The sequence below is a fragment of the Falco biarmicus genome, chromosome 10 (genome assembly GCF_023638135.1).
Source record: "Falco biarmicus isolate bFalBia1 chromosome 10, bFalBia1.pri, whole genome shotgun sequence".
Taxonomy (NCBI): Eukaryota; Metazoa; Chordata; class Aves; order Falconiformes; family Falconidae; genus Falco; species Falco biarmicus.
Window position 1 is genome coordinate 14,040,521 of NC_079297.1, and position 19,208 is coordinate 14,059,728.

A 19,208-nucleotide genomic window follows, 5' to 3' on the forward strand; every position below is an offset into this window, starting at 1 on the left:
TGTTTTTCTCGTCTCTCGTCTTCCCTTTAGGTACTTGCTCAGCCAACATCCCACAACACCACTGACCCTCAGAGTGCCTGTTCTTCCTTCAGGCTAGCCCTGTTCACACTCCTTTGCTCCTCCTTTAGTCCAGCAAGAAAAATACTGCTAAAATACATCATATCAGGTCCTATATAGGACAAAAAAAAATTATTTCTGTGGTTACCACTCTGGAATACTCATGTAGCTCTGCCATGACCTTACGTGCCTTTGGTTAAAGGGATGTTCCATTATTAATCCATCTTAGAGCTGGATTAACTTTTAAAGATACAAAAATGTCCACAAGCCAAGTAAGGTGATATATTTTTGGCTGGTTGGAACTGGCAGGCTGCCGGGCAGGGTTAGCAAGCATCTAGAGCTTAGGAGAGGTGCTTTTAGATATAAATCCCGATGAAAAAAAATCCAACCAAACAACCCTAAAATAAATTATGTAAGCAAGTAACAGCCAGCAGGTCACACAGGACAGCTAACGTCCTCCAGATATATTTGTACTCTATGAGAAATTCCCACTACAGTGCGAATCTGCCCAGCCTGGAGAGCAGAATCACATTCCGACCTGGTGACTTTGATTTTGAAAGAGGAGGGATGAGGGAAAGACAGAGAGGGAGAAAAAAAGGTAATGCAAAAAAAGGAAAACAAAAACATGCTGAATAGGAAAACATTTAAGGGCTGATCCAAAGCCTACTAAAATTGATGTCAATGGGAGGTTTTTGTTTTCCTCCTTTCAATAGACATTGGATTGTGTCCCTAGAGAACAGTTTCCAAATGTGGCTCTAATGAAGCATCTAGAATCTGCATTCGGAGGCCGAAAAAGCACAGTGATTGCAGCCCCCCCAGGTAGGGACTCTGCCTTGTTTGCTGTTTTACCGAAGCTAGCACGGGGTGGGCACTCCTGGAAGCGAGACCTGACTAGCAGAAATGTAATCGGGCAGAGAGCAGAATGATGGTTGCGATTAGTGAAACGTGGATTTTCGCATGCATCTGCACAAAGAGAGCTGAACTACCATCCTAAGACACCCCATCACATTTGCAATAAGATATTCAGATCTGTAAACACAGCCAGAATATTAACTTAAGCGTCAACAGAAAGATTTTAACATATTCTTTAAAACAAACTCTTAAATACTCATAATGTATGCCTCTTGTGAAACTCTGTGCCTGTCTATACCCACGGATTGCTGCCGGCTGCGAAACACATATCCATTGTGTTTGCTTTCATCACTGCCTAAGAAGGGATTTATGAGCACGATACCTACTTTTGACGAGCATACTAGTGAGGAGCTGAGCAGAAAGGGAGAGAGAAGATGTTAGAACGCAATCTCTTCAGATGTCCAATAAAACAGACACTGTTGAGCTGCAACTGTTTTGCTCATTGCAATAAAGTTCCTTGTTCAGCATTAAAAGGAAGTAATTCTTACTAGTTTACACCTATTACTGTATATCAAAAACGTACCAGCAAACAGAGTCAGATAATGAGAAAAATTACCTTTGAATAAGTATCACATAAAAAGAAATAGTTAAGATCTGCCATGAATTATTCAAGCAGTTCCAAATATAAATTGCCACAAATAGCAAGATCAGATGCTGCATTTCTGTATGTTGCATATGTCCTGCAACAACCCAAACAGCACTTTTCACTTGGGAAGCTGTGTATGAAGAATTGCATTGCCTTGAGGAAATCCGATGGGAGGCAATGGTACACGGGGCAGGATATGCTCTTCTTCGCCTTACAGATCACATATCTCTGTTTTAAAGCCATTTTGTGCAACTAGAATCTTTCAGCACGTAATGCCTCTGTTGAAAGCCTACTACTACACCCAGAGGGTTTCACAGAAAATACCGCAGCCCAGGGGATGTCTGGGTCCTGCCACTAGAAATTAGGGCTGCAGAGCTGCAAGGGAATCTGTGCTCTCATATAATTAAGAGCGATTCTTCACTAAAATTGCAATTTTGTTACTGCAATACTGACAGTTATTTAGATGCGCTTGGGAAAAAAAAAAAACCAAACACACACAAACCCCAACAAAAACTAGCTAGTGGCTAAACCTGTATAAATCTATTTATACCAATAGGGCTGCACCACGCAGGTCTAACAGCAGAATTTGGTATGGAGACGGTGGCACTTGGGCTCGACTATGCTTTCTAGCTCATAGCATGCAAAGGACGGTGGTAATCCACACTTTTACTGGTCTGAAACCGCAGGGAACAGAGCTCCTCTCCTCTAACTTTGGTCACTGTGTAACTCCACTGATGCCTGATCAAATTAAATGGATCGAATGCAGAAGCGCAGCCTCGTGCGACCTGTGTGAGCCTGGCTGAGCAGCACAGCCGCTCCCCAGCACAGCACCTCTCCGCATCCCAGGCATTCTGCATCTTTCATGCTCTTCCTTCCTCACCCTTCTCATCCTCTCCTTTTCTTTATAAATTTGGGTCAGCTTGCTTACATAGGCACAGCTTTGCCCAATGAAGACTGCTTTTGTGCCGTTCCCCAGAGCACGAACAAAGCAGGGAATGATGCTACAGGGAGAAAGACAGCTATCCTTGCACAGGAATTAAATTCTCTACTTCTGGGGAATACATAGATGGGTATTTGTAATATTTCTTTTCATAATATTCCAGATGAAAGTTCAGAATATTACAAACATGCAATCTGCAGAAATGCATTTTTTTCCTTAGATGCATGGGGAAGTCAGAAGCCTTTGCTTTCTGAGTCTTTATTTTTATTTTCTTACTATCTCTTTCTTTAAAAAAAAACCACCTTTTCTGCTGCTTTGAAAGCAACATACATTTGTATGTGGCCACCGCTTGAGCGTGTCTCTCTGCCTTGCCCGAGGAGCATGTGCCTAGCTCGAGTCCCCACGGTGAGTGGCAGAATCTGCCATATGGAGGTCACCTTGTCCAGGTCCATAAATAGCTCTTTTTCCTAAGCAGGGAAGGGAAGGAGCTACTGAGAGTAATGAAAGAGGAGGCTAGCTCACATCCGTGGCACTGATTGGTGCCAGGGTTACAACACGCAGAGACTTGTCATGCCAGCAGCAGCGATACCGTCAATCTGCAGGCACAGAAGTCACCTAGTTCCACCGTGAAAACATGTGCCAGCCAGTTTTTCATTTCAGTTTTCACACAGGGGTTTGGATGCCTTTCAGCAGTCGAGAGCAGATACTTCAGGAAAGGTGTCCTTGGGGAGACAACAGCAGCCCCCAGGCAAAGGGCATTTGCTGCTTAAGGACACACACTCGGGTCTGCCAGGTTGGTCCCACGCGGTGGGTCGGGGCAGGAGAGGGATTTTGATGAAGTGAAGAAGCAGCATCGAGGCAGCATGGTCCAAGCCCCCCACTGCTGCCGAGAGCTGTGTAACGGCACAGGCACGACATGGCTCAGGCACAATGACGTAGCTGCCATCAGTCAGGCCCCCAGCTTGTGGCAAGGACTTCTCTTCCATGCACTTACCACTGGAGGTGGAAAGATCAAGATCTGCAGCTTGTGCAAGGAACCTTTTTGCTTTATTCAGCTTTCAAGATACCAACAACTATGAAAACACTGCAACAGAACCATCCGATAGCCAAGAAGGAGCTCAGCTAGCAGCGAACTAATTGATACCTTCATTTAAAATAGACTGGAATATGTCAGCTAGTGTGTCCTGTCAGACTGAGTTTCACAGACCAGAAAGCGTACTGTTGTGTTTCCACTACAACATCCTGTGGAACAACGTGAAATTAATGAAAATATTGCAAAAATAATGTTCCCAGGTAAATCACAGAAAATTTAAAGGAGGATGGAATGGGAGGAGGAGAGAAAACAGTTTTCTTTGATTCCAATTCAAAATTATTTTGGAGTGCAAACACCTAAAGTCTGAATTAACACCAGCCCTCTTTTTGCCCCAAAATGTTTAGCAGATAGGTCAGATCAGGATATAAGGTTAAAGGAGGAGGCACAAGGTTTTGACGTACTCACTTTGCAACTTTCTAGAGAGTTACACCTGGTAGCAGCAAGGTGGTATTCCAGCTATTAACATCCCCTCGTGTGGGTGATGCCAGCGTTCTCCTCTCTGTCCTGCTAAAAACGATCCCCTCCCATTTGTTGATATAGGAAGGGAAGAGCACTTATCCCTCCATGACATCTCTTTGCATCCCACAGGCTGCAAATCCCTGGTTTGATCTTGTTCAGTGTGGAACATCTGACATGCCTGTGATGGGGAGGCTTTAACTGCTCTTATTCCTTCTTATGATACCCATGACTATAGGATTGGATAAAAGGCATGAACAGATGGATGGATCACGTATATACACTGTAAAGCCTTTATCCTTCACTAGGTGTTGGTTTAAGCAATGCACAGTATTTTTAAATAGCCTCTTCTCTTTTTCCTTTCCCCTTCACAAGTTTTCCTCTAATGTTCCTCCCCTCGGCAGTCTCTTCCCCCCCTTCTCCCATACAAACACTTTGAGCTAGAGTCTTGATGCATAAAAAAAAACACCCACCATGAAGCAGCCCTAAGCCAGTGTTTCCTTTGTCCTTGCTCTTTAAAAGCTGTAGTTGCTGCTCAGATGAGGTAAGGGCCCCATAACACAAGAAGTATGTTTTTCAGAACTTAATGTCCTCTGCCACAGATGTCGTCTCTGCCAGAGGCTTATTAACACCTCAGAAGAGCAAAGCCCTGCCCACAAAGGGAAGGGAATCTAAAGAAGATACACAAACAAAGGAGGTGAATGTTAAAAGCAGCTAATGAGGGGGAAAAAAAACCCTGCACCTTCCCATCACGGCACTTCAGAATAAGTAGCATTGCCAAGCACTAAAAACCTGGGGATTAAAGAGACAATTTAGGAAGACTTGATGTGGGGAATGGAATTCTCCTGGAAGACATTAAAAGAACACAGAAGATCAGTGCACATATTTGGGTAAAAGAAGAAAAACCGGGGGGGAAAAATATATGTATGTCTGTGGACAACTTTGCAAGGACTAACAGAAAAGCTATTTGGAAATAATCAGGTGCATTTATTTCCTATAAAGCAAATTTAAATTTAAAAGGAAATCGAAACAGGGGGACATGCACAAAGCAGTTTCATTATCAAAAAAGATATACGTTCAAAAGGATGTACTGAAAAAGAAAACTTGTTTACAAACCTTTTTATTTAAAGCCAATCCTCTTAGAAACACCAAGAAGTGCTCAAATAAAATATCCACTTCACTGGCTTGTCTTTCTTGCTTTGGAGGGGCTACGTGTTGCTTTTGAAATCGTTCTATTTCCCTGCCTGTTGCTACACTTGGTCCTCTCCATCAGCAGGGTTTGGTTTCCAGCATACAGAGGCTGCCTGGCCAAGGTTGTCCTCCCATGCAGGCTGGCTCGGGGAAGGCACGGGTGTGCCTGGGCATCCCGTGGGGCTCCCCACCACCTTGGGCACTGGAATGGGGCTTTACTTCCCCTTCCCTCCAGGGCAGCCAAAAAAAGTGATGCAGGTGCCCCTTCACTCCTTTGGAGATTTGGGGAACAGATCTGGGGACAGATTGCAAAGACTAGGGTTTTATTGCTAGAGCAAGATCCTTGCTCAGAGACACGTGTCGCCGGCAGGAACATGGCAGAGGTCTGGGACCAGACTGTAGAGTAGGGCTCCTGGTATGAAAAATGGATGGGTAAGAAGCAAAGATGGAGCCACAAAGATCACCAGAAATAAACAGTAAGTCAGGATGTTCAGAAGGGTGCTCTGACTGAGATCAGCCACAGCAAGGACAACAAAATCAGCCCCTGAGATTGCTGCTATTTAAAGAAATGTTTCATATGGAAATGAACAGCCCATAGAGGGCTGAGCTGGGTGCGTAACATGCATAATGCTAAAACTGCCTGGCATTTATCCCCAACACAGCACACAGAGGCTGTGAGGAACACAAAATATATCACAGGGGTTAAGAAAACTCAAGGGGCTGAAAGTATTCAAAGAGCACTTAACCCAGGTTAGACACTCCCCCCAGTGCTGCAAGAACCGGGTGGCAACTAAAGTCTTTCCAGTTAGTTAAATTGCATTCACCCACTCAAGGGGAAGCAAAACTTTAGCGTAGGTCTTGCACTTCCTGCCCTTTGCATGAAAAAGTCAACTGATAAACAGAAATGATCCTGAACCTCCTGAACTGAGGCTGTGGTGGGCGTTGAACAGCCCATCCCTTGGAAAGAGCTGCCCCATTGAGATGTCCCGGTCAAACATTGGGGCTGTACGCCTCCGCGTCGATAAGGACCCATGGAGGAGACAGAGCTGTTATCCCTGTGGTAACTGACGACTTCATCAGTCACACGAGGGATCACAATCCTCGGTACTTTGAGGCTCTCCAGTACAGCCACGCTAACGGGTCATGTCCATGGCGGGGAGGAGAGGAGGTACGTGGAGCCCCAGCTTCACCCCCAGGTCAAGCGTCTTGTCTTGGGCACCAGATGCACTGCAAGGAAGATTATAATTTTTCAAACTGTCCACCCCTCTTACGTGATCCAAGCCCAGTTTTGCCAGCCATCCTTGCTTGTGCAGGGCTGAGCCAGAGCAAAAGATAAGATCAGGATCATTCAGAGGGCAGGAGGATGCAGCTTGCTTCAGATGGTGCAGGCTTGGATTGCAGTCAAAGAACTGAATCTTCTGCAGAGATTAACAAGCTCCACAGGTGCAGGGGAAGAACAGGCTCTTCGAACACAGGAGGAGAAAAACACACAGTATGGAATAGTGCCCACTGCCCGACTAGCTACTGAAACTGTTAAACAACTGCCAGTGGGTTTTCTGGAAGGAGGTCAGGAGAAGCAAAGGTGTGGAAAGAGAGAAAGCAGCAGCTGCCGATGTCCCACAGGAGGGAAACGCCGGCCAGCACTAGGAGATACAACCTGATCCTTTGTGCATTTTGCAAGTTGCCTTGTTGGAATCAAAGACCGTAGAAAACCAGTTTGCAAAATAATGCTGGTGACAGAGCAGCACCACCCCGTGTCAGGGCTGTTTCACAGAGTGGGGCTAATTCACCTTTTGTCTGCCTAATAGTACTGCAGAAACGGAATCTTTCCGATGAGAGGGGTTGAGTTATTTCGTGCTACAAACCCTTTGCAGGCAGCCTGACAACAGCACAGGCTCTGCAAAGTGTTACCGAGTCACAATGAGCCTCAGACGGCACTTCCCAAAGCCTTTCTACCCCACAGAGAATGAGGACTGTGGTGGGAAAATACCAGCTTCTTGGGGAAGGGGCGTAAATAGCTTTAAGTGTGTATGGCAGCAAAAGCAATGCGATAATAAGAAGGAAGAGCTGCTGAGATTATCAGTTCCTGGCATTATATTCCCAAAACACCCCTTAAGCCTCGCAGCTTCCATATGGCTCATCAGACACATACAATAACATGATCGCTGAGAACATTCAGTCCTATAGAAAGGAAACAAGAAACACAGACACGTCCTTGCACTCCTGCACACGTGCACACAAAGGCGGTGCTGGGACCTGAAACAAAAGGGATGGGAGCAAATTCTCTGTTCGAGTCAGCCTCCTCCAGGCTTCCTGTTCACAAGTTCACTGTGAACATCAAACTTTTGGAGAGATGGTTCACATGTTGCTTCCACAGGGGCACAGACTTCAGCGGGCCACCAGACCCTCCGGTGAGGCGCGTCTACGCAGACGCCCCGTTTGCGAGCACAGTGGAGATGCCATGCAGAGCCAAGCACCCTGGCTGCGCGTTGCAGGCCAGTAGGCACCACCCGGCACTTCCACCGAGCTGCAGCTCCATGCCAACCTCCTGGAAGTCCTGCCTATGAGCAAACTGGAGAGCAACTCTGCTAGAGAGAGCAAAGCTGTGCTAAAGGGACCGAAGGTAGCGGTGGCTCTGTGCAAAGGTGGCTGTTGTCATGTTCACCTCAATGACAGCTGAACAGAGCCTCGCCAACGTCCTTGTTCCCCTGTGCTACCAACAGAACAAGGTTTTAAGAGAGTAGAAGGTATTCTGAGCCCTGCATGAAAAAAGCAGCTCTTCACTGGAGTCTTCCTAGAAGATATCCTCATGTGACAACTCTGGCCCCTCACTGAGCCGCTGGACAGAGTCATGGGCTCCACTGGCTGCAGCATTTTATTTTCAGTCTGAGGAAGGATCAGGCCTGTAGCCAGCTCCAGAAAAACTCTCAGTCATGGCTTATAACCATGAAAACTCCTTCCCCAACCCACTGAGGCTTAAATAGATGCAGTTTCAATGATTCTTTTCCAAGACTGATACACCAGCATCCATATTACTTGTTTCTCAGTCTTCTAGTCTCCAGTTTTGAGAAACTATTTCAGTTCTACAAACCTGGCCTGCTGTCTTTTTCCTTCTATGAGGCTTTAGAAAGAAAAAAGGATGAATCACCCTTTTTCTATTACTCTTCCAAGTGGGGGCTCCTTCACACACTTACTTGTAGCATCCATTGCACCATTACTTCTTTGGCACCTGCACTTTCTTTGATGCTTTCTCTTTCCTCACCAAGGGGCTTGTTTATTTTGATTTTTTATAAGCAAAGCCTAATTCTTGGTTTTCTTGTTAAAATCCCTCAGCCGAGCTCCTTGAGGAGCAAAGCAGGCATACAGAAAGTTAATGAGAAATTCTCCCTCTACCCCTGAGGATTAAAGAGGGGATAATTTAGGTAATAACTGGAACCAGCTCTGACCCTTTTAAGACTCTCCAGCATTACTGCAGGAGGAGGAGGCTCCGACTGTCCTACATTTTCCTTGTGGATGCTACCACTGCTAACAGTGCATGGCTTTTCTTCCACAGCTCTCCCGCCAGGTCTGAGCAGAGCCAGGTGGTGCAGAAGCTGCAGCGTTGAGCACACAGCCCCGTGCTGGTGCCCGGGCAGCGCTGGGACCACCTGCATGCCTATGGGCTCCTAGTAATAAGTGTTGATTTCCATCACTTCCCTACCTTGGACACCCAGAAAGCTGATGACTAGTTATGGCACCTTCTGCTGGATGCGATCATCTTGTAATATCCTAATTAGCTGGATCAGCTTTCCTCCTCATCATGAGCAGCGACTGAATGTCTTCTCCCTCTGCCCAGGACGGGCTCCCCCCCCCCCCCCCCCCCTGCTCCGCCACGCTTCACCCTGGGAAACGTTTTGTGATACTTTGGATCCCTTGTAAACCGTATTCTTCGATTTGGGCAGTCTTTCAACTCCATGAAAGTTACACGTTGTTTTCATTTCTTCTCAAGTACCTCAGGTCAAAGAAAGACCTGTGTCAGTGGCTTTAAAAGCCTAATAAAGTCTTTCATCCATAGACCTGCTTGCTGGCGCAAAGTCAGGGAAAACAAACTAAGTCATCGAGTGTTGTTCAAACTGTCAGATCCTTTTCAACATGCTCTTCCTGCCAGCCTGTTCATGTGTTTGGGGGCTGGGATGGGGAGAAAGGGAAGGGGGGGGGGGGGAAATAAAAAAAATCCTGATGGCAGAAAGCCCATAGAACAACTGGCACCTTTCCAAAGCAGCTCCCCCCAGCCCCCAGCCCGCCTTCGTGGGCACAGGCGTCTGCCAATCTGTTCTGCGCACACACGCACACACACGCTGCACAACACAAGCAACAAAATGACTTTCCAACAACTTTGCTCACAAGTGCCACTCTACTCCCTGCTTGGCACCTTGTGCTTTCTCCTCACCCCCGCCTCTCCAGGCTTTGCCTCCCAACAAGCTGGACAGGTTCCAGTGTTTAAAAGCCCATTTAACCACTCCCTTTTGTTTAGAAATGCTAAGCCTTGATCTGATTTTATCGACCCTGCCGTGCCAAGGGGAGGATGATGCTGAGGGTTTCTGAGGATCCTGCAATGAGCCGAAAAGCTCCAGGAGCCCTTCGAGCTTCAAGAAGGGCTTTGCCCACTTTGCAGCAGCCCTCGCGCTGTCGAGAAGCCCAAGGAGAGTGTGTACCATTCACAGGACCACACAGGATGGCTTCTACTTTTGCTTTTGTGCGAGTTTCTCCCTTCATTATTGGCATGTTTAGGAGCTGAAATTCAGTGCCATGCTTGGCTGGCACCGTCTTTTGGTGGTTAAATAGTTCTTTACATTCTTTGCCTTGTTCAGTGCTGCTGTGCCCAGGAAAAGCAGAATGGCAGGGGAGTGAGGCAAAGAGACAAGAACAGGACCTCTGCTCTGATTGACAATTGTAATCTTCCTGGGTATTGTTAGGAGACATTTTTCTGCACTTGATAAACCCAGCATGATTACATGAAACATATCCTTTAAAAATATATTTCTCTTTTCCATAAAGCAGGTAAAGCTGACTGCATTTAGAGCTAATTTCAATTCCTTTGTACAGTGCAGCATTTGGATGCCCTCTTAAGGATGCTAGGTTTGAAAGTTTGCCTTATCAACATCCTTTTCTCATAACCCCAGAGAAGCTCTTAACATTAGTGATAGAAAGGAGAGGGTAGATAATAAGTCAGACAAAGCGATAAAGCTCTGGAAGTAACAGGAGACCCTTCCCAAAATTATACCTCCTTTCCCACATGATTATTTCTTTAAAGGCGGATTGGAGAGCAGGAATGCACACACTCAGCCAGTTACTGCATGTGGAAAGATGTCACCAAACATTGGCCACCAAGACCAGCAGCCATGGGAAAAGACATTTTGGTCCAGTTCTTCATATCCATCATCCCACTGGTTCTGTACTGCTGGTGGTCATGGTGCTGCTGAACAAGGGCAAGGATTTAAACACCCATATAGCTGCTATAAATTTGAATAAATAAGAATAGTTTCTCATCTATGGCAATTTACACCAATCTAGGCTCTACCTTCATGTATCCGGCCATCTGGAGGAAAGAGTCTGCCCTCCTGCTAGGCAATTACTGACACATTTTTAACTTTCCTGCACCAGCTCTGTCCTCCTCTGCTTTTCATTTCTTACCAAAGAGAAAACATAAAGGGAGTAACGATGAACAGGCAGCTGTGGTCAACAGAAGAAGTAGCATGATCGAAGAGATCCTATCTAGAAAGTTCACACAGAAACAGACTGACTGGCATCGAGAAGAGCAGGGCCTGGAACAACGTCATTGAAAAACAAATTACACACAGACACTATCCAAGTGACTTTCTTCAGTCCAAGCCAGTCAGATATTTTTGATATCCTGCAGCTTCAAAGAGAGGAACAGGCAGTTGAGTGCTAGTGCTGAAGATCACGTTAGCCCTACCAGATTATTCAGGTCATGCTAAACAGCAAATTCAGTGGATTAAAAGAGTCCTCATTCCTGCTGTGCAGTTTTAACAGTCTGCAAGTTAGACAGAGGGGCTGAGGATGCTATGTACGTTGCATGTCTAGTGTAGCACTTTATAGTCAGACAAGCTCAGCAAGGGGCATCTGCCTTCCTAAAAATTACCATTGACCCATTCCTGTTTAGGAACATTGAGAAACCAATGGACTCATGAAACCAGCAGCCATGTGAAAATCTCTTTGCCAAGCCATGCAGAACTCACTTTTGTGTCTGCAGTGTATTGGCATTGTATTACCATGACAAAACCAAATTACCACCATTGAGGATAGCCTTTGCTAATACAACAGTCCTTCTATAGTAATATACTCGTGTGCACAAATGATAGCACAATGGAGTCGATGTGTAACCCCTATAGGATCTCTGTGGTAGCGGTGAACAGTTTTTCAGCTTCTTTCTTGTCTTATCCAAGTAATTCTCTGTGCAGGCATTAGCATAAAGTCCAGTGGTACAAGCTGGCCTAACATTGGTGCAATGGCGTTGTTTCACTTTAACGTGCTATTCCTGCAATTGCTACAGAGCAAATGTCCCGGGGGGGTTCTGCTGTGCCAAGCATTATCCCTGCTCTCACTACGGGTCAGTGAAATCAGAGGTGTTCCTGTACAACAACCAAATTCAATGTGGTACCAATGCAACTAACACTGAAACCACCCACAATAATTAAGGCTGTATTTCAGATGTCAATTAAAAAAAGGGTTTTGTAACCAATACAAATGAAGACGTTGTATTGCCTGGGAAAGGAGGTCCTAGGACAAGCAGAACGTGAAGCATCCTGCTTTCTGACCCAGCTCCTACCATGCACTGGCCAGCCCCCCTACACTGATGCCAGCCCCGCACACAACCGAGCCAAAGCTCCCCAGAAACGTCGTGCTGGTGGGCATTGCTTGTTTAGATGACAGATCCTTCGGTGGGTAAGCAAGCAAATAAATCAACTAGTTGTGTTTCTGCTTGATTTTTCAAAACACCTACTGCTGAGGTAGAGAACTGAGGTGGGGTTTCTGATGTCTAGCAGAGGGATAAACCGTGCAGTTCCCATCCCTTCGAGGGGAGCAGTGATGGGGGCTCTCCCCTCTCCCCCACTGCCCATGCATGAAAACTTGTAGGGATTAAATATCATTGAGACTTCTACCTCTGTCAAAACTGGCAGAAATTAGCTGACAGGCTTAAAAAATATTATGGAAACTGTTAGACAGAGACACCTACACACTGCTTTGGATGGCACAGAACTGCTTTCCCAAGAAAAACTAGGCTAAAAATGAAAATGGTCAGTCCCTGAGCAGGTCAAGACGTGGATATCAGCTTGCTGGTAGCAGGCTGGCAGATTCCTTGTGGAGCCAGACAGCTCTCCCGAGATTCAATGAGCAACGTGAGAGAGAAGAGTTTGGTTTAGAGTAAAATGCTAAGCTGTGCATGAGGGTTTAGGAGGACGATTCTTCCTAAGACTGGCCTCAATCAGCAGTTCCAGAGTAGCTTCGACCTCGCAATCAGCATGTTACAGACTGAAGTCCCACACATGAACCCAAAGGTCCAAACGAGAAGCTGGAGCAGTTACTTTTCTACCCAAAATTATCTTATTGGTATGTAAAACCAGGATACAACAAAACTTTTAAAAGACACCCTAAGGCAGTCATCAACAAATGTTACTTTTCACTTTTATAATGACTGTGCAGTGTGCCGCTGTAACAATTCGACAGGTTTTTTTTTCACAAAAGTTTGCAGACATTCCTGGATATTTTTTCAGCTAAGAAGAATCACCAGGAGCTCCCACAAAGGACTTCTCGAGGGTAGGAGGTAGCAAAGCTGAACATTCATCACCAGCAGATCAGGGAGCAGATGGAAAAACCACAGAAAGAGGATGCACTGAGTTTGCTGTTTCTTTAAGTCGCTGATGGATTCACACATGATGCAACTAGACACAACACAGCACTTGCATCTTCCTGCATCAGTGATTCTGCAGACATAGATCTTCCCACCCTCCTCTTCCCCCTTCCAAGACCCAGACACATTTTTTGTCTGCAACTGGATACAATCACTTTTTGCATACAAGCCCAGCAAAACAAAAGATCCCATTTTCAGTTCACAGAGCTGCCATGGCAGAAATAAATATTACTTTGTTTGTTGGGGTTTTCTTTCTGGTTGCTGCTGCTGTTTTGTTTTCCAAAATCATTGTTCTGCAGAACAATTTAACAAAACATATTCTTCCTGATTCAAGACTTCGCAGCTAGCTGCACAGTAGCTGGGTTCTCATTGAAAAAGCCAACCCTTCCAAGCCCAAACCCCAAAGTTTGCTGAAATCTCAACCTCTAGAGAACTTCCTAAATCAATAAATCTAAGACAAGCACTGGGCCTCCTTCCAGTTTCAGCGTGAAACCACCAAACACAAGATCTCTGCAGCACCGCCGTGGTTTGCAAGCAGAAGATTAACACCCTTGGTTTTGCCTCCCTGCTTGGAGCACGGCATGGCTGGGGAAGGCGGCTGGGCACAGACAACTCCATCCTTCCTCCCCTCCGAGCTCTGTTTGCAGTTGGTGTCAGCACTGTCTGGGGTAGCAGCTGCCCATCTGGCTGCTGCCCCAGGAGTTTCGGAGCAAACACGCAGTGGTGCAGCAGCCTTGCACGGGCCACCATGAGCACGCTGTGCCCTCACAAGCACATTGCTCAGCCTTGCAAGTAAGTCAGGGGATGAGCCCTCGTCGAAGAGAAACCTGTCCAGGTTTCGGCTTTATGATCCCAACACAGACTCGCCAAGCTCAAGCATCTGTAAAGGAGCCTGAACTCTGTTTGCAGGGGGCAGCTGCAGGAATTAGCATCTGTTTTCTCCTTCTCCCTCCCTTTCTTCCTTTCTCACTTTAAATTGCCTGATCTGGCGGTAATTTTCCTCTCCCTGGTGCTTCCCTCCCCATCCTTTCCTTCTCTCTTCCCACCCTGTCAGCCAATGACAAAAATAGAGATGAGGAAAGACACAATTGCATAAAAGAAGGGATTTTTCCATCTTTAATCGCAGAGGGGGATTGGTTTACACACCGCCTCACTGCAAAAGCGGCGCAGGTTAGGCAGGTAAGATTTGAAGGGAGGCTGTGTGATGCATCGAGCCGAGCCTGCCCCTTGACCTCCAGCTCCCTGCCTGCTCTGCCTTCAGCTTTATTGAAGGCACCGGGCGTGAAATGGTACCAGCGATGATGCTTCACACTTTTCTAAGCAGCCTTTGTGCGGAAGGAGTAGTCGTATCAGATCTGCACCCCGTGTGATGTGCTTACCTTGAAGAGGGACACCTGGGCAGGGATATCTCCCTGCTTTTGCATCACTAATGAAAAAAACGCATGTTTCTGTGCAGACACCAGCTCTGTGGCTCAGCAGATACAACACTGTCATACTCCAAGGTTAGAATCCATTTAAAGAAACCTGAGTTACGGACAACTTAAAGATAAAGGAAAAAAAATAAATTAATTGATGCTTACCTTGGATTTTGGCTGGTTGGGCTGGGGGGGGCTTCTTTTTCTGCAACAGGGACTGCTTCACTGGGCTTTTTGTGGCTGGAGAAAAAAAAAATAGAAATTGTAGGAACAAACCAAAAGAAGAAATTATGTCAGCATACCTTCTAAAAAGCTCTATATGTTTTACAGTTTATTTTGATTTTCGCACAGTATCACAACTGATCAGATTAAAAAAATAAATATTCATTGTAACATATCCTCATTTTTGCTGGACAACATCAGTACTCTCATCTCTATTCACGTGAAGCGTTCCTCTCCTTCCAGCCCCTTCCTTCCTCACCACTCGCCACATCTAAAGCTGAGGCTGGTCCCAGGACTGCTCTGGGACATTTCATATTCGCCTGGGTAGTTTATCACCAAACTCAGTATATTTTTCTACTCCCCAACTGGACAATTAAACCATCACCAAGTTAACAAAAGATGAGTTTCCAGGTACCACTGGCACAACTTCCAGGGCAATCACGCACACAGCCCGGGGCAATCTCCCCCAGCCCCACGGCAGTCGAGTGAAGGGGCAGAGGTGGGTTCTCTGAGCAGCACGTGCCGCTTGCCCCTGTGAGTGGGTGCTCACCGCCTTTTATTTCTCCTCTGTGCTGATTTCCAAGCTGAACAGCCCCTGTCCTTCACCTCCCCACATCCTACAGTCATTTGTACCAGGACAAACCCTGTCCCAACCAAAGGAAAGCTGAGACACCGAGCCCGTGGCAGTACCAGCCTAAGGGACAGCCTCACTGTGCTCAGCATTTGTTTGTACATTGCCCATATAAAATTAATTGATGATGTCTTTTCAATGGACCACATACAGCTCTCAAAGTTTAACCAGATGGAAGCAGAGAGACTCCATTCAGAGATTTGAATCAACAAAATATGATTACAAAAATAAAAGTATTCCCATTATGATTTTTTTTAAATGAATACTACCCAGTAGGGCTACATAAACGATTTTCTCTAGAGTACTTTGGTCTCGACTTCTTAAACATATCTGAGAGCTTTCCCAAAACATTTATGGAAAGATGGATTTATCAAGATTAAAAATCTCCCCTGGAGATTCACTGTAAATAATTTTTTTAACCTACTTTCTTCCTCACTCCCCTCCCCAGGAGCTTTTTGTCTCACATCAGTGCTCTGCCACTCTTGGATTCTATGAGTCCTTCTGCCTCGATGCTTCTTGGGATGAAATGATCTTCACCAGCAGCTCTCTGATAGGCCACTTGAAATCAGCTCTTTCTCGATTCATGCATTTCACAATTCCTCTCTCTCCTCTTCGCTCTTGCAGCTATAATTACTGGTGAATTTAATTTTATTAAAAAAAAAAAACACCACCACCGCACCAAAAAAAACAAACAAAACACCAAAACCAAACCACAAACAAAAAAAACCCCCAAAAACTAAAAGGCACCCTAAAACCTTCTCCCCCCACACTCTCCATCTCTTCCTGCCAGGAGTGACCCCAGTGGTCTGTGCTGCGGGTGGCAGTGGGACTGCCCAAGCCAGATGGGAGCTGCTCAAGACCTTGGAGATCAAGCCACACGCCTTCAATTTTGACATTTGGTCGTGGGTGGCAGATTTCTTCTTTTCACACTTAAAAATGTTGAAAAACCACAGTACTTCTGTTTGAGGGAGAATCAGAGGCTGATTAACCTTATCTTCTTATGCACAGATGCAGATGTTGAGAAACAGTTTCCAACCCACGTTGGCCAGGACCTGTCTTTGGACCATTAGCCAACGCACAACGTGCCATCCCAAGCCCTGCACCCTCCGTACGGTGCACAGACCTCGAAAGGGGGTTCGGTGCCATTCAGTACATGGGAATCAGAGGAAAACAAAGTTTGCTCCTTCCTATCTTGCCCTACAACTGCCCTGGAAACCAGTCCTGCATATCCCTAAATTTATCATCATTGCAAAACATTCTCCCGATGGGCCAGAAATATCAGCCCCTCTCCTCTGCCATGCTCCCCCCCGAGGGCATGATGCTGAATCAGGGGGACCTTTCCCATTACCGATGGCAGGAGTGAGGACAACACTTCCCTCTTTTGAAATAAGGAGGATCCTTCTTCATGTGCCTTTATTAAACCGTGTGCCTGCACCATGAGCTCAAAATGACACTTTTGAATAATTTAAGATAACGATAATAGAAACATTAAAAAAACCTCTCGTAGAGACCAAACCCAATTCCTCTTGCAGGTTCTGAATTAGTTTTTCGCTTGTAGCCACTTCTGCTCTATATTAAGAGCTGTAAAAAAAAAAAAAAAAAAAAAAGAAAAAGAAAAGCACGATAGAAGGGAATATTAGGAAATTACTAATGCTTTTTCAAAAGCACCTATTCCTTAATCTTCTGCAGTACTATTTCTGGATTCCTGTGCAGCTTTCATCCTTACACCGAGTGTTTTACAAGACACCTCGCACACTAACAGCCCGATTCCAAAGAAGACGGGTTGGTTTTGCGCATTTTCCCCTGCAGCTATTTTGTGCCATCAGAGGTGATGCTTCACTGGGTCAGGACTTTGTTTTGGGTTTTTTTTTTTGTTTAAAGGATGAGCTTTATTTACAAGACAACATTAACCATTTCAATTTCCCAGCTCCAAAATTCCTTGCAGGCATTCTGAATATATTAGGGTGTTGGTTTTTTTTTTTCTTTTAAATTCTATTTCTAAAGCTAGGAATGCTGGGTTGGACACAGCTGGGGACTTGATTGTTTTTTCACATTCTCCTTTCAGGAAGGTAGAAACACAAGCTACTCCTAAAACACCAGGATCAGGACATCATCTTTCCCCAGCAACATCTGGAATATTAACAGACTGGAGCAGGATTGGAGTTGCATTGGCTGAACCAATCTCCGGCAGGAGCCTCCCCCCACTCGCAAGAAGGAAAAAGCAGCCGTGAACGTGAGGAGCAGCAGACTCACCGCTGCGTGACTCCAGTTTCATGCCTGCACTTCTCCATTGATTTATGGGGCAGCTCATTTCCAGACCCACCTCCTTCAGGAGGAGGAACTTCAACTCGATGTGAATAATAGGGTCCTATATCTCTTAAAGCAGTCGCTGCTGCTTTCCAGTGTTCGGGGGGGGGGGTGGGGGGGGAGGCGGGGGGGAATTATGGCAAAGAATTATTTCTCCTCCCTTTGGATGGGTCTGGAAATGAACTGTGCAGCCAGAGAGCTGGTGCATTTTACATTAAAAAAAAAAAAAAAAAGGAAAAAAAAAAAAGATGTAAAGACCATAACCCAAAACACAGCTCGAGATGATGATGATGAGATCCTGCAACCCATTCCCTTCATTAAAGTCGCACAATAGAAGACACGCACACCTTCCGCCCATTCAATCTCTCCTTTACATCTATATATCTATATACACATGCCCCACAAAGGCATATTTTCTACGTTAAGCCTATGGATTACTGGCTCAGGCCCTTACAAAAAAAAAAAATTAAAAAAAATGTTGCCAAGGCAACTAGCCAGGGGTTGCTATGGCATCTTGGAGCCGAGCAGCTGGGCCAATCCCCGCTCCCTTCGAGCTGGGAAGGCGCAAAGCCTCTAAATTTAATGTCAGTGCGGAGAGGAAGGGAAGCTGTTGAGGCATGCATGATGCTGAGCGTGCGCTTGCTAAATGCGGACAACATGGCCCCCATGATTAGGACCAGCACACTAATGAATATTCATTGGGCTGATTAAAGCAAAGTCAATTAACTACTTGACTGCTTGATTTTTTGCTGGATTTTAGTCATCTCTTTTAACCATTTTGCCACTGGGGATGCTCTTGTTCTCCCCTTCATCTCTCTCTTTCCTCCTCTACATTTCCTTACCCTGGCAATTAGGGTTTAGGTATTTTTTTTTTTTCTGTCTTTATGCTTTTTGCTGACAATAGCCCATCCTACTCAGATTTTACGGCTCACTTTATTTCACCAGTAAATCATGCTCTTCTAGGGTCACTGTCTTCCACTACAGTTGTAGGTAAGCCAGAAGGTCAGAGATTTCCATCAAGTTTTTAAATCTCGTGTGCGATTTAATTCTGAATCCACGGCTAAGCAATAATGCTGATTTTCTACTTCACAGTGGGATTCTCCCCCATCCCTGCAGCCCTTTGTTTTATAACACAGGGAGTTCCTGTGAGCCAGGTCAAGGGCTGTGGAATATTTTTTTTATACTGATTTGTTAGATCAGGATTCCTTCAGATAGGGGACTCAGACCGAATGTTCTAGGAAACCTAAAGGGATCCTAAAATAAAACAACAATTCATTAAAAATGGTTTTCAATTTAGGGAGATGTCTTTCTCCCAGTGCAGTAGTGATGTAATAAGATTGCGAAGAGGACTGCATATTTTATAAAGATCATTTTTCAGAATGTCCCTGCAAACTAAAACATGTGATTAAATTAAAAATAAATGAAAAATTGTTGGCCAAAAAAAAATTTTAAATCCCACATTTGTGAATTTAGCCCTTACAACCTA

General features: G+C 45.4%; 2 long non-coding RNA genes across 4 annotated transcripts in view; one reads left to right on the forward strand and one right to left on the reverse strand.

Moving 5' to 3' along the window:
* The window catches only part of LOC130156536 (uncharacterized), a 189,414-nt gene that overhangs the window by 122,182 nt on the left and 48,024 nt on the right, over positions 1-19,208 (reverse strand). For all 3 annotated transcript variants that reach the window (XR_008824457.1, XR_008824459.1, XR_008824458.1), the window contains exon 2: positions 14,728-14,802. This is a non-coding gene — a long non-coding RNA (uncharacterized LOC130156536). The remainder of the gene's footprint in view (positions 1-14,727; positions 14,803-19,208) is intronic.
* On the forward strand, positions 564-17,773 carry LOC130156537 (uncharacterized). Its single transcript, XR_008824460.1, has 3 exons — positions 564-655; positions 771-876; positions 17,481-17,773. It is a non-coding gene; the product is annotated as an uncharacterized LOC130156537 (long non-coding RNA).